Consider the following 12259-nt stretch of genomic DNA (forward strand, 5'->3'; position numbering starts at 1 on the left):
ATACCTCGGAAGTCAAACATGCCACATGGCTTCCACTGAGGGCAAGATCCTGAGGCCCAGCTGTTGGCTGTTGATCCCTTGGTTTTCTAATGTTCAGAACTCGGTCTTCTGGAACGGATTACATTCGAAAACCAAGGTACCACTGTACATGGAAAAAACCTGTCTGAAAATAAGGGTAAAGAAGAAAGCAGAGTTGATCCTGCCGTGGCTAAAGCCTTTCATTAACTCAGTTAAATGAAACACTAAAGTCCTTCTTTTGCTTATATCAGTCTGAGCTGGGTTTCTTTCTCCTGTAACTGAAAGAATTCTGAAAAATACATTTAAGAATTTAGGTCAGCCCTGGCTGGTGTTGCTCAGTGGTTACAGCACTGGCCCAGGTACAGAAGGGTCGAGGGTTTGATTCCCTGTTAGGGGCATGTAGTTGGGTTGTAGGTTCAATCCCAGCCCCCACTGGGATGTGTTTGGGAGACAACCAACGGATGTGTCGACACATCAATGTCTCTCTCTCCCCGCCCTCCGCCTCTCTCTAAAAACTTGCTCCTATTTAATGATATATGGACATTATAGGCAGCCAGTCTGCTGAACAGAAATTCTACTTCTACTACATGCTAGCTATGGGACCCTAGATAATTTCACCTGTGTCTCAGTTCCCTTATCTGTAAAATGGTGATATTAGGGCTGTTGTGAGAATTAAATATTATACACACAAGTGCTAAACATATAATAAACAGTCAGTAAATGTAACCATTAAGATCATAAGAAAGACTGTATATTTAGATAAGAGGAAATGTTCTATAAATCCAAAGAAATGTATTGAAAGTTCAGAAGAAGAGAAGCGGATATGGGAAGCTAATCACAGTAAGCTTACTGCTCACAGCAGTAAGGATTCCAACATTAGTGACCACATTTCCTACCTCCCTTAGCTAAGAAATCCAAACAGATGTCTGATGCACAACAGAAAAGGTAAAAACACTGGGAGTTTGTGAATTAATATTTTTTAGAAAGATTTTTCAATATGGGTTCTTTTATCTTCTAAATGTGTGTGTTTGTTTTTCAACCCTCACCCGAGGACATTTTTCATTGCTTTTCAGAGAGAGTGGAAGGGGGAGAGAGAAAGAAACATCGATGTTAGGAGACATATCGATTGGTTGCGTCTGCACACACCCCAACCAGGGCCAGGGATCGACCCTGCAACGGAGGTACGTGCCCTTGGCCAGAATCGAACCCAGGACCCTTCAGTCTGGAGGCTGACACTTTAACCACTGAGCCAAACTGGCTAAGGCTAAACGCATATTCTTAAATCTTTCCCTGATATTTGTTCAAAATGGTACCAAAATAATTGGTTTGAGGTCTGATGCATGATTCACACATTGACACCTATCAAGTAGGAAACTCAACCTCAATGGGAAACACTTACCTGAGATTTACGAGCTCTAGGTAGTAATCCTGATTCAGACACTAACAAGCTGTGAGTCCTTAGATTTGCTAACCTTTCTGTCACAAAGAAGATGTGATCTTATATGGAACTTACAGTCTAATTGGGAGATGACTAACTGAGATGCAAAACAGACCTAAAATTAGGAATGCAAGGATCAAATTCAGTGACGGAAGAGAACCATGTGGGTCAAGAGTGAGGGAAGGCTTGCAGCACAGGGAATACAGTCACTAATAACTATGCATGGGGCCAGGTGAGTACTTGAACTACTCGGAGGGACCACGCAGAAGCCATACCCTGGTTAAGCTCTTAGAAATGGGCAGCAGAGAGTGAGGGAACAAACTTTCCAGGTAGGGAAATGTAAGAGGGTTTCAGTAATTAGAAGTTCATGTCAAGAGACTAAATTCGGGAATGCCTTTAAACATTTAAGGGCAAAAATGTAATTATGAAACAATAAATTTGTGCCCTTTCACTACATACTTTCAACCACCACCAAATCTTTCCAAATCACTCCTCCACAAATTGATTCCAGCTACTCCTAATAATTGGCAAACTGTGATGTTTCCCTTTTCTGGTAGTCCCTACATACTTTCTGGGTAATATTCATTTCACACTTGTTTCCAATGGACTCTCTTGCACACTTCCCAGCAAAATGCTAAGGTAGGGAAACTATCATTTCATTTTTAAAAAAATAAACTTTGAAGTGCTAATTATACAATAAACATTCCATTAAAACATATGATGAATTGACTTCAATAAGCCAAAAAAAAAAAAAAATCAAACCACCAGAATACAGTAACAACTACAAGATTTATTGTTAAACATTTATATTTTACAAAAGTAATTAAGTATTGAGATGACCCAGGAAGCCTGTTTAAAATCGGTAACTTAAAGGTAAAACATTGTTCTGCAGTTTTAAGATTATATTAAGATTGAATTAGATTCAATTAAGTATGCATAGTAAAAGTAAAAATTCAAAGTCAAAGGTTAACCACTATAAGAACAGAAACAGAGTATACAGAGTAATATATCTTCCAAAAAAGTAGAAGAGAAAAAGTGAAAAGAGAAAAGACGACCTCAAGTCAAAAAGACAAGAAGACATTTAAAGAAGGCAAAGAAAGTACAAAGTATACGATGGTAGAAAAAGTCCAAATCCATGTATTATGAAGAGCCTACTAAAAGCCAAATGTTGTTTCAGGCACTAGGGATGCAGCAATAAACAAAACACAGAAAAATATCTGCTGTCATGAGTGGACGAAATATAATAAACCAGAAAAATTAATATACCACAAGGCATGTCATAAAATGACAAGCACAGGGACAGTGAGTGCAGTGGACACGTAAGGGAAGGATATGTCTGGGAAAGCCTCACTGAAAAGGTAATGATAAAAAAACAAGAGGGAAGTAAGGGAATGAACCATGTGGACATATGGGGGAAGAACATTCCGGGCAAAGGAAGGGCAAGTGCAAATATCCTTAGGCTGGAATGTGCTTGAGGAGGTCATGGTGGAACAAAGGGGAGAATACAAGAAGGGAAATCAAAGGTAAAGCAGGACTGCATCATACAGGACCTGGGGGCCACTCTAAAGACTTGGCTTCTACTCTCAGTGAAATGGACAGTCCTTGGAGGATTTTTTGAAAGGAGGTAGATAATCTGGTTTTTTAAGAAGGATCCCTCTAGATGCTGTGATGCAAACAGACTGAAAGCAGAAAAAGTAGCCTGGTGGTGTGGCTCAGCCGGCTGGGCGTTGTCAGGTGCACCAGAAGGTTGCCAGTTGGATTCCCAGTCAGGGCACATGCCGGGGGTTTGGGGCTCCATCCCTGGTGAGGGGAGTTCAGGAGGAGCCCACGATGTTGTGGTCTCACATCCACGTCTCTCTCAAAAACAAATCAGTGGGAGTTCGGGTTTAAAAAAAAGAAAGAAAAGAAAAAGCAGACTAGTTAGGTGGCTACTGTTCAACCAAGTGAGAGACGACTGTAACTTGGACAAGTGGTGCAACGGGTTTGGGGGTCTGGACAGATTTTGAAGGCCAGTCCAAAGGGTGTGCTGATAGATTGATTACATGTTTCGGAAAGAAATGAGTCAAGGATGACTCCAAAGGTTCTGACCGGAACAAGTATCTCAGGAGTGCAATGATGAACCTCAGTACAATAAACCTGCCAGTCAAAAGCAGAGGCTGTGGACTAGGATTCAAAAAAGAAAAAAGCCTCCAGTGATAGGCCCTGTATAAAAGCATACAGCAAGGTTAAAACTAAAGAGATGAAAAAAGTATGAAACAAATATCAAATAACAGCTGCCATGCCTGCATGTTAATGAACGTCAGACAAAAGAGAGGTCTGCTCCTCTTAACCTGTACCGACCCTTTCTCTAACAGTTTGGCGTTGTCAACCTTGTCTCCCCCACCGGACTGAGGTTTCTCTGGGAACAGGGATGTCACACCCTCACCTGGGTCCGCCCACAATTTAGGGCAGTTCCCCAGCTGGCAGCAAGCACGATGTAAAAAGTTTAAATGTTCTCCAGCCACTTCACATTATTTCTCCTCCATCACAAATGTTAAATGACTTGGAAGGACAAGGTTATTTCTCGAACGTGACAGCAAGTCACTTTCATCTCTTCCAAAGTGACGAGCTAATGGGCTTTTGCGTAGCGTGCAGGGTGTGGCGGCCCATCCTGCTGGGCCCCGCTCGGGTCACCGCACGTCCGCCCACCGCGCAAAATCCCGCCCGGACACGCCCGCACACACACGCACACGCCCGCACACACACGCACACGCGCGCACACACGCACGGACACACACACGCACGGACACACTCGCGCGCGCGCCCCTAGAGCCTGAGAGTCTGGGTTCGGGCGAAGCCTCAGGGGGCCGGCAACGCCCGGCTCTGGCAACCTGAGAAGTTTCTAGGAAACTTCTAGGAGTGGAAAGACCGAAAGCACTGCAGGCTGACCACCGGCCTCAGGCCACCAGGAACGCTGGCCCCTTCGGCTCCCCAGTCCCTCCGACGCTCACCTGCCCGCGGCAGCCGGGTGGTCCAGGCGGCGGCCTCTCGCACGCGCCCTGCCTCGGCGCAGCTTCCGGCTCTGGACGGAAGGGCTTCTTTGGGAGACAGGAAGTCCCGCCTCCTCTGTGAGTGACAGCCGTTGGGGCTTAGACCAGGCCCTCCACGAGTCAGGGTAGCCGGGCGTTGGGTCAGCAGCGGACCCAGCCTCCGCTGCTCTTGTGCCGCCGCGCGATTCCCGGAGCCGAAGAACAGAACAGAACTGCCCGAGGGGCGCGCACGTTCCCGTTCACCGGTCATCACGGAAGCGAGTTAGCAGTCCTGTGGGAGGCTCAGCTCCGTGTTTGTGGAGCGTCTGCCACGTGGGAAGCCTGTGGTGGTCACAAAGCGTAGGGTGACGGCCCCTCAGAACCCGGAGGAAATTAACTAGCCGACACCTAAGGCAAACGAGAGCAAGTCAGTAATGGAAAAAGCAAATTCCGTCGTCCTGCTACTCGCGCAGGGCCGGTTTCTCGTAGATAAACGCCTCGACGGTTTCTTGTCGGGACCAGTGAGGGGACTGAAGCGAAGGCGTGGCGGGTCCGGCGCCGAGCCGAGCCCGCGAGCCTGAGTGTTGCTGTTGTTGGGGCAAACGGAAGGCCATTGACCCAGCCGAGGGCACACTGAGGAGCTAACACCAGGGAGGTGGCCTTCACGATGAGTGTTGTTAACGGTGAGCAGAATTTCAACACGCAGATACCCGTCGTGACCGTGTAAAAACTGCTTTTGTTGTTCAGTGAAAGGACGTAGACTGAAAAACCTCGTTCCCTGAAACTGTCAGGAGCTCTGTTGTGTGAAATCCTATCCGCAAGAACGGAACATCCGGCTCCTGCCCGAGGAGCTGAGCGGTGTGGGTCATTCTGACACTGCTCCAGTCCAGGTGCAGAGAAACGAGGGGTTTTCAGATGTAATATCCCACGTTTATTTTAACTATAGAGTTGTCAAGGATGCAAGACCTTGGAGCCTGCTTCACAGCCCAGCTCTGAGCCTGCTTAATTCTTACCTACGCTCCTCCAGAGCCTGCGCTTTCCCTGGCTCTTTTTTTTTTTAAGACTCCCCAGTTCTTCTGGTGTGTGGCCACCCTTGTTTCAGCAAGTTAATAAACCGAATTTGTTAGGCTATAGGTTTATTTCTGATGGGCTTTATCAGGTAGGTTTTATCACTTTGTTTTGGCCAAGCCTCCTGTGCACATGAAGGTTGGACACCTTTAGCTCCATCTTAGAAAACTGAAGCAGAATAAAGGTAAATTATTTTCTAATACTCATCTGTGCCCTGAAACGAGATGTGGGCTTTTTAACTTTAAAGTTTTTACATTGCCTTTCAGCAGAGAATGACCACAGGTTTGTGTTTTTTTTTTTTTAAATAAATAGTATTGATTTTAGAGAGAGGGGAAGGGAATCGAACCAGCGATCTTTGGTGAACAGGACCCACACTGTCCAGGGCTGAACACAGTTTTTTAAAATTATTGGCATCCACGAAATTCAGACCAGTCCCACAACAATTATAGGAAATGAATCTTCTTTTTCTTTGTAAAATACTTTCTTCTGTCCACTAAGTTGTGACAGTTTTTGACCAGTTTTGCCCAGGGTGAAAGAATGATCCCTGTCTGCCTTCAGTCCTTTTCATATTGTTCCTGCGCACTGCTGCTTCAACCATGGTATTTCCTTGAAGTGCTTTCTTTCTCTGCCACATTTTTCCTTAGAAGGGGTCTGTACACCCTGTCTCTCATTCCTCACCGCCCTCTCACTTTAATCCTTTTCAGCTTGGCCTTCTGCCTTCTCTCTTCCCTCCAGTTCTTCCAAAATCACCTTCTCAAATGTCATCAGTGACTTCAAATCACTAAGGTGGCCTCCCAGTCCCCATATCCCTTGATTTCTCTACATCATAGGTTGATAGAGTTAATTACCTCCCTTTGTTGGAAAAATCGTATTTAAAGCATTGTAGAAAAAAGCTCAAACTTAAAATATCAAACATTTGCAATACAGTCCACTTTGAGTCTCCTCATTCATGCATTAAGTAAATATTTAGTGAGTGCGCACTCCGTACCAGACTCTCTCTTTAGGCACTGGAGATCTAGCAGTGAAAAGAGATGCAGTGTTCCACACCTAGACCAATTTATATCCTAAACATATGGGACAGATGATACATAAATAAAACAAAGTTGTGCAAGGTGCAACAATGGAAATGGATGGCACTGTGATAAGAAGGTACCAACTTAAAGTAGGAAGGCTGAGAAGTCAAGTAAGATAAGTGAGAACTATATTCACTGGGTTTTGTGAGATTAATGTCAGTGTCCTTGAGTTTTGGTAGAACAATGGATCAGAAGCCAGACTGCGTGCAGTGAGTTGAAGTGGAAAGGAAATGACTCTTCAAAGAAGAGATATTCTAATTGCCAATTTCAATGAAATTTCTCTTTTTGGATAGGGAGTTACATATCACTTTGGAAATCAAATGAAAGCTATCCACATACCTGCAAGTTTTGCATATAATTGCAAGGAGTTAATTAATCCTTTGAAGCCCATCAATGGGCCCCATAGGAGTCCATGGGTCACAGATTCAGAACCTCTCTCTTTTTTAAAAAAATAATGTAACTTTTAATTTTTTTGTGATTAGTAATTTTTAAAAATATGTTTTTATTGATTTCAGAGAGAGGAAGGGAGAGGGAGCGAGAGAGATAGAAACATAAATGATGAGAGAATCATAAATCCTCTGCCTCCTGGGGATCAAGCCTGAAACCGGGGCATGTACCCTGACTGGGAACCAAATTGTGACCTCCTGGTTTGTGGGTCAGCGCTCACCCACTGAGCCCACCAGCCAGGCAGAACCCCTCTCTTTTCAATTAGCTGGCCTCTTCCTTCCTGGGTGTCTCTTCCTGTGATTGCTCCCTCACTAAAACCTGTTCTTGCCTACTGCTCTTCTTGTGCTACACACTCAGTGACTACATCTACCTTCTGGATTTTTGTTATTGGGACAGGGACACCTGTTTTAGTACTGAAGCCCTCTGGCTTTAAGGAGTAACTTAAGAGGATCCAGATCGGTTAAGCCCACTCAGTTTCAGATTTGTGTGATTTCATTTTCAGTTTTCTTAGTTTTACATGTCCAATTCTTTATGGTTAATTGATTTAATCTAACAGCTTTAATAAATCATTCCTTTCTTGTAAAATATTGACATCTGAATATCATTTTTTAAATCTAGATCTCTTTAAATTGTTTACTTTTCAAATGTTTATTCCCATTTTGCAATTTCTGTTAAGTGACTGAGAGATTACAAATTACTTTTGCAGATTACCATCAGTACTGCCTCCCCACTGAGGTCCAGATGCCTCCCATTGTTCATTATACCAACAATCAGACCTTCAGATGCATTTTTCTTCATGAATAGTAACAAAAGTCATTCAAAGACAATAAATTGCTCATTCTTGTAAAGCACAGAGTGCTTTATAAAGAATGTACACAATACGGCGGCTAGTGCTGCAGATGTTTCCCAGATCTCTATGAAAAGATGCCCATTAGTCAATGTCATAAATATTCTATACAATTAACTTGAACTAATAGGTTATTAAAGTTTGTATTACTGTTCTGGCTGGTGTGGCTCAGTTGGTTGGAATGTCATCCTGTACAGCAGACTGTCTCTCTCGGGTTCAGTTCTGTCAGGGCACTTACCCAGGTTGCAGTTTCAGTCCTCAGTCAGGGCGTGTTCAGGAGGCAACTGAATCATGTTTTACTCTCACATCGATGTTTCTCTCAAGTCAGTAAAAGCATGTCTCAGGTAAGGATTTTTAAAAAAGTTTATATTACTAATGTTGCTTATTGCACTTACTTTTGTATTTTTTACCAGCCAGTACAGAGTGTAGTAAAATTATGCCATACTACTTGTAAGGTCCATTATATCCAATCACATAGAACGTGAGGTTGCATTATTACAAGATTAATGAAGTAACCAGAGAAAGTCTGCTGTTAGCCAGCTAGAGGTGGTGGGTGTTGGAGAGCCAAATGCCAATGGCATTATATCTGAATTCACATTATTGTGGTGTCTATTATCGAGACTTTTTCTATATTTCAACAGGCAGTAAAGCCTGTTCTAAGTTAATGTCAGTGAAAATGGAAATCCAGGGGACAGATAAGAGACATCACAAAGGACAAAGCTATAGGACTTGGGAGGACTGGATAGATAGATATAGGAGGCAAGGGTAAGAAATAAAGACACACTCCTGGGTCACGTAAAAAATGAAGATGGTGACAAAAAAAAAAAGGCTGGGGTGAAAGTGATGTCATTCCATTATTTAGGTTGGTAGAGGGACAGGAAGAAAGGCATAAGCTGGTTTTAATTATGTTATTTCAGGTGAAGAGGCAGTTAGATACAGGACCTGAATTTGAGGAGGTCAGCCTTTTGGTATATATAATAGTAATCATAAAAAACTGAGAGAGGAGACCGTCTAAAATAATGCTTTCAGAAAGGAAGAGAGCTTGGAATAAGAATCATCAGAAAAAGAGTTAAAGGTAGAAGAACCACATTAACATAAAAGCAAACATTTGAAGTTTATGATATCTTTTCACACATTATATTTAATGGGACCCTTGAGAGGTGAGAGAAAGTAGATTTATTCATTTATAAATTTTTATTAAGCACTATTGAGAATACAAGGGTGGATAAGTCACAGTCCTTGTCCTTAAAGAGTTTCCAACCCAATGGGAGAAGGAGACAAGTAAACAAGTAATTAGGGGCCCTGATTCTGGCACTAACAGTACTGCTTAATAATTAGCTCTATGGCCCTGGCCAGACAGCTCAGTTGGTTAGAGTGTCCTCCTGATATGTCAAGGTGGCAGGTTCGATTCCCAGTCAGCACATACAAGAATCAACCAGTGAATGCATAAATAAGTGGAACAACAAATCGATGTTTCTCTGTCTCTTCCTCTCTCTCTAAAATCAATCAATAAAAAGTTGGCTGTATGAGGTTATGGGAGTCTATTGCTCTTATTATCTCCAAAGCCTAGCAAAGGTTCAAGCACATAGGCACTCAAGAAATTAAATAAAATGGACTGTCTCAACAATGCAAGCACTAGTTTCTAGCAGAGTATAAGGTTTGTGGGGAGAGTAGTATTAGTAGGAAGGTTGGAGATCTGATTTTGGAAAACATTATATATCATGCCAAGGAATTTACAGGTGGCAGTATTGGGGATTCAAAGGGAATTTAAAACATGAGAATGACAATCAGATTCGTACTTTGGAAAGAAAACTTTGGTTGGAAAGTGAAGGATAGATTGGCATGGGAAGAGATAATAGGAAGGAAACTAGTATGTTATTATAATAGACTAGTGCTTTCCAAACTTTTAAACACATTTAAGTGTGCAAATAGAATGGGGAGCCAACTGGATAGAAGAGCAGAGTGTGATAACCCATATTCAGAGTCCTGGCTCTGCTCAGTAAATGCTTAAAGAAAAAACATTAAACATCTGGTACTTAATAGGTACTTCATAAATGTACATTTCCTTCCTTTCAGTACACTGGTTAAAAGGAGCTAATGGAGCCCAGCTGGCGTGACTCAGCGGCTGAACATCGACCTATAATCCAGGAGATTGTGATTTGATTCCTGGTCAGGGCATATGCCCAGGTTTCAGGCTCCATCCCTGGTAGGGGGTGTGCAGGAGGCAGCTGATCAATGACTCTCTCATCAATGTTTCTGTCTTTCCTTCTCCCTTCCTGTCTCTGAAATCAATAAAGACATATTTTTTAAAAACCCAAAAAACAAACACAGTTCAAAGTTAACCTTTAAAAAGGGGGGTGGGGGGTGGGGGACAGCTACTGTAATACGTTAACTTGCAATGGCTACAACAGCAGTTCTAAAAATGTTCCCCAGCAGCACTCAGCAACAATGGGAGAAGGAAAGAATGTTTGGTTGGATTCATCCAGGACTGGGAATTGGCAGGATGAGAGAGGCCTAAGAAACGGAGGGAAGCAATCTGAGAAAGTTGTTGAAAGGATCCCTGAAGGGAAGGACTATAGGATACAGGTTAGGAAGGGAAGGAAGTCAAGTTAGGAAGTTGACAGAGTGGAATAGAGAAGAGCTGATGGAGTTAAAGTCTTCCTGGGGTCAGAAAGTAATTTATGGCACCATAACCAGCCTTTATTCTTTTGATTTGACAATTTTTTTTTTTTTTTTCTGAAGCTTCATAGACTAGAAAATGTGAAAAATAAATGTCTTAAAATTACATGTCTTCTAAGTGACAAAATCCACTTCTTACTTAGGCTACTACAAGACACTCCTTTATGAAGAAAACAAATGACTGTACCTTAAACCTAAGTTGATAAATTAATACCTTTTATTAGATTTAAACTACTCATTATGCTTTGGGTTTCTTCTGTATTAATGACTGTGACTGTAGTTCAAGTGTAAAGGATGGATTTTTGATTATTTAATAGATAAAATGACTATTGATAAGTCCCCAATTCAATGTCAAGCATTTCTGTCACTGACAAAGATAAAAAATAACAAAAGAATCATGACTAGTACCAGGCCAAAATTAATTTAATTAGGTAAGGAATAATATACTTAAGCAATCATTAGCTTAAAGTTAAATATTTTAATTTGTCTATATAGTTAGCATTAGATCTTTCTGAATAACAATGAAGCTTTTTTCTTCTTAAGTTATGGGCCCATAATCATAGAATTCTAATTCCCATGGTGTAGCACAAATGCCCATGATTTTAAGAGGTTTCCTTGTATCAATTAAAGTGGAAGATTCAAATTATCTTAAAAGTTAATAAAGGCAGTACCCAACTTTTCAAAAAGATTTAGGTTGAGTGCTTTGGTAAGAATTTCATACAAGTACCGGTACTAGTAATTAGATCTGAGATAATACATTATAGAACCAATCAAGCAAAATGCAATGTTTCTGAGAAATACAAACTTTCATTTTGGGATGTCAGCAAAACTTCTAATACAGTAATCAAGGCCTTTTCCCTACCTCTTGGCCACAGATAGCTTTAGGAGCATGGGGCTGGAGATTACACAAAAGGGGTAGTCAGGGTTAGGGCACTGTAAAGCTAATTAGTGCCTGAGAGTGTAGCCTTTGGCTACTTTTCAGTTAGGCACTAGCTCTCAGGTTAACACTTTCTTTCCTTTAATCATAGAAATTAAAGGTGCTTACAGTTCCCTTTCATTCACATACCAACTGCCTTCAAGGGGGGTAGTGGGTGGGAAGGAAAAGGGCATTTCCCCTTGCTTTTGTCCTTGAAGTGAGCAAACAACTCTTTTATGATTTTTACTACTAATAATGGGAAAATAGAAAAAGGCTTAAAGGCTCCTTCTTAAAATACTTCTCCATGTACTTTTTTTCTTTCCAAATGGAAAGACATTGCTGTACCCAGACACTCATCAGTATGGGGGCACCAGTTATTTTAGAAAGAAAAAAAACAAACTTGGGCTGGCATGTGAAAGGAGACTCCTTGGTTAAAGAGCAGTCGGCCAGGTAGGGAGAAAGGAAAAAAAGGGGTAAGAAAAAGACCCAGAGTGCTCACTGTTTCACTGTCAGCTTTCTTGTGAAAGACTTTAGTGAGGGAACTTCCAGGGAGGAGACTGATACTCTAAGCAGCAACATTTAGGAAGAGGAATTTCCATTGTCTTCGGGCCAGCTAGCTATAGAAACTGGTCCCAAGTAGCACTGGCTTGGAACTGGAGTAGATGAGTTAGGAACTGCCCATACCGTATAGTTAGGAAGTATCTGGATAAAAACTCCTGGAAGCTGAATTTTTTCTTCTTATTAATACAGTGTTTATCGTCCCTC

The 12259-nt window shown here is 42.0% G+C and overlaps 1 protein-coding gene across 3 annotated transcripts in view; it reads right to left on the bottom strand.

The window, feature by feature from the left end:
• TBCE (tubulin folding cofactor E) overlaps positions 1 to 4513 on the bottom strand; it is a 70983-nt gene extending 66470 nt beyond the window's left edge. Inside the window, exon 1 of one of the 3 annotated variants that reach the window (XM_016199857.2) lies at positions 4447 to 4513. The gene's annotated coding sequence lies outside the window, so the exon portion shown is untranslated. Of the gene's footprint in view, positions 1 to 4; positions 2897 to 4446 lie in introns of those variants that run through there. The other 2 variants (XM_087829068.1, XM_016199856.2) reach the window with 2 other exon arrangements.
• Positions 4514 to 12259: the final 7746 nt, after the last annotated feature.

The sequence above is a fragment of the Miniopterus natalensis genome, chromosome 21, assembly GCF_054644295.1.
Source record: "Miniopterus natalensis isolate mMinNat1 chromosome 21, mMinNat1.hap1, whole genome shotgun sequence".
Lineage (NCBI taxonomy): Eukaryota > Metazoa > Chordata > Mammalia > Chiroptera > Miniopteridae > Miniopterus > Miniopterus natalensis.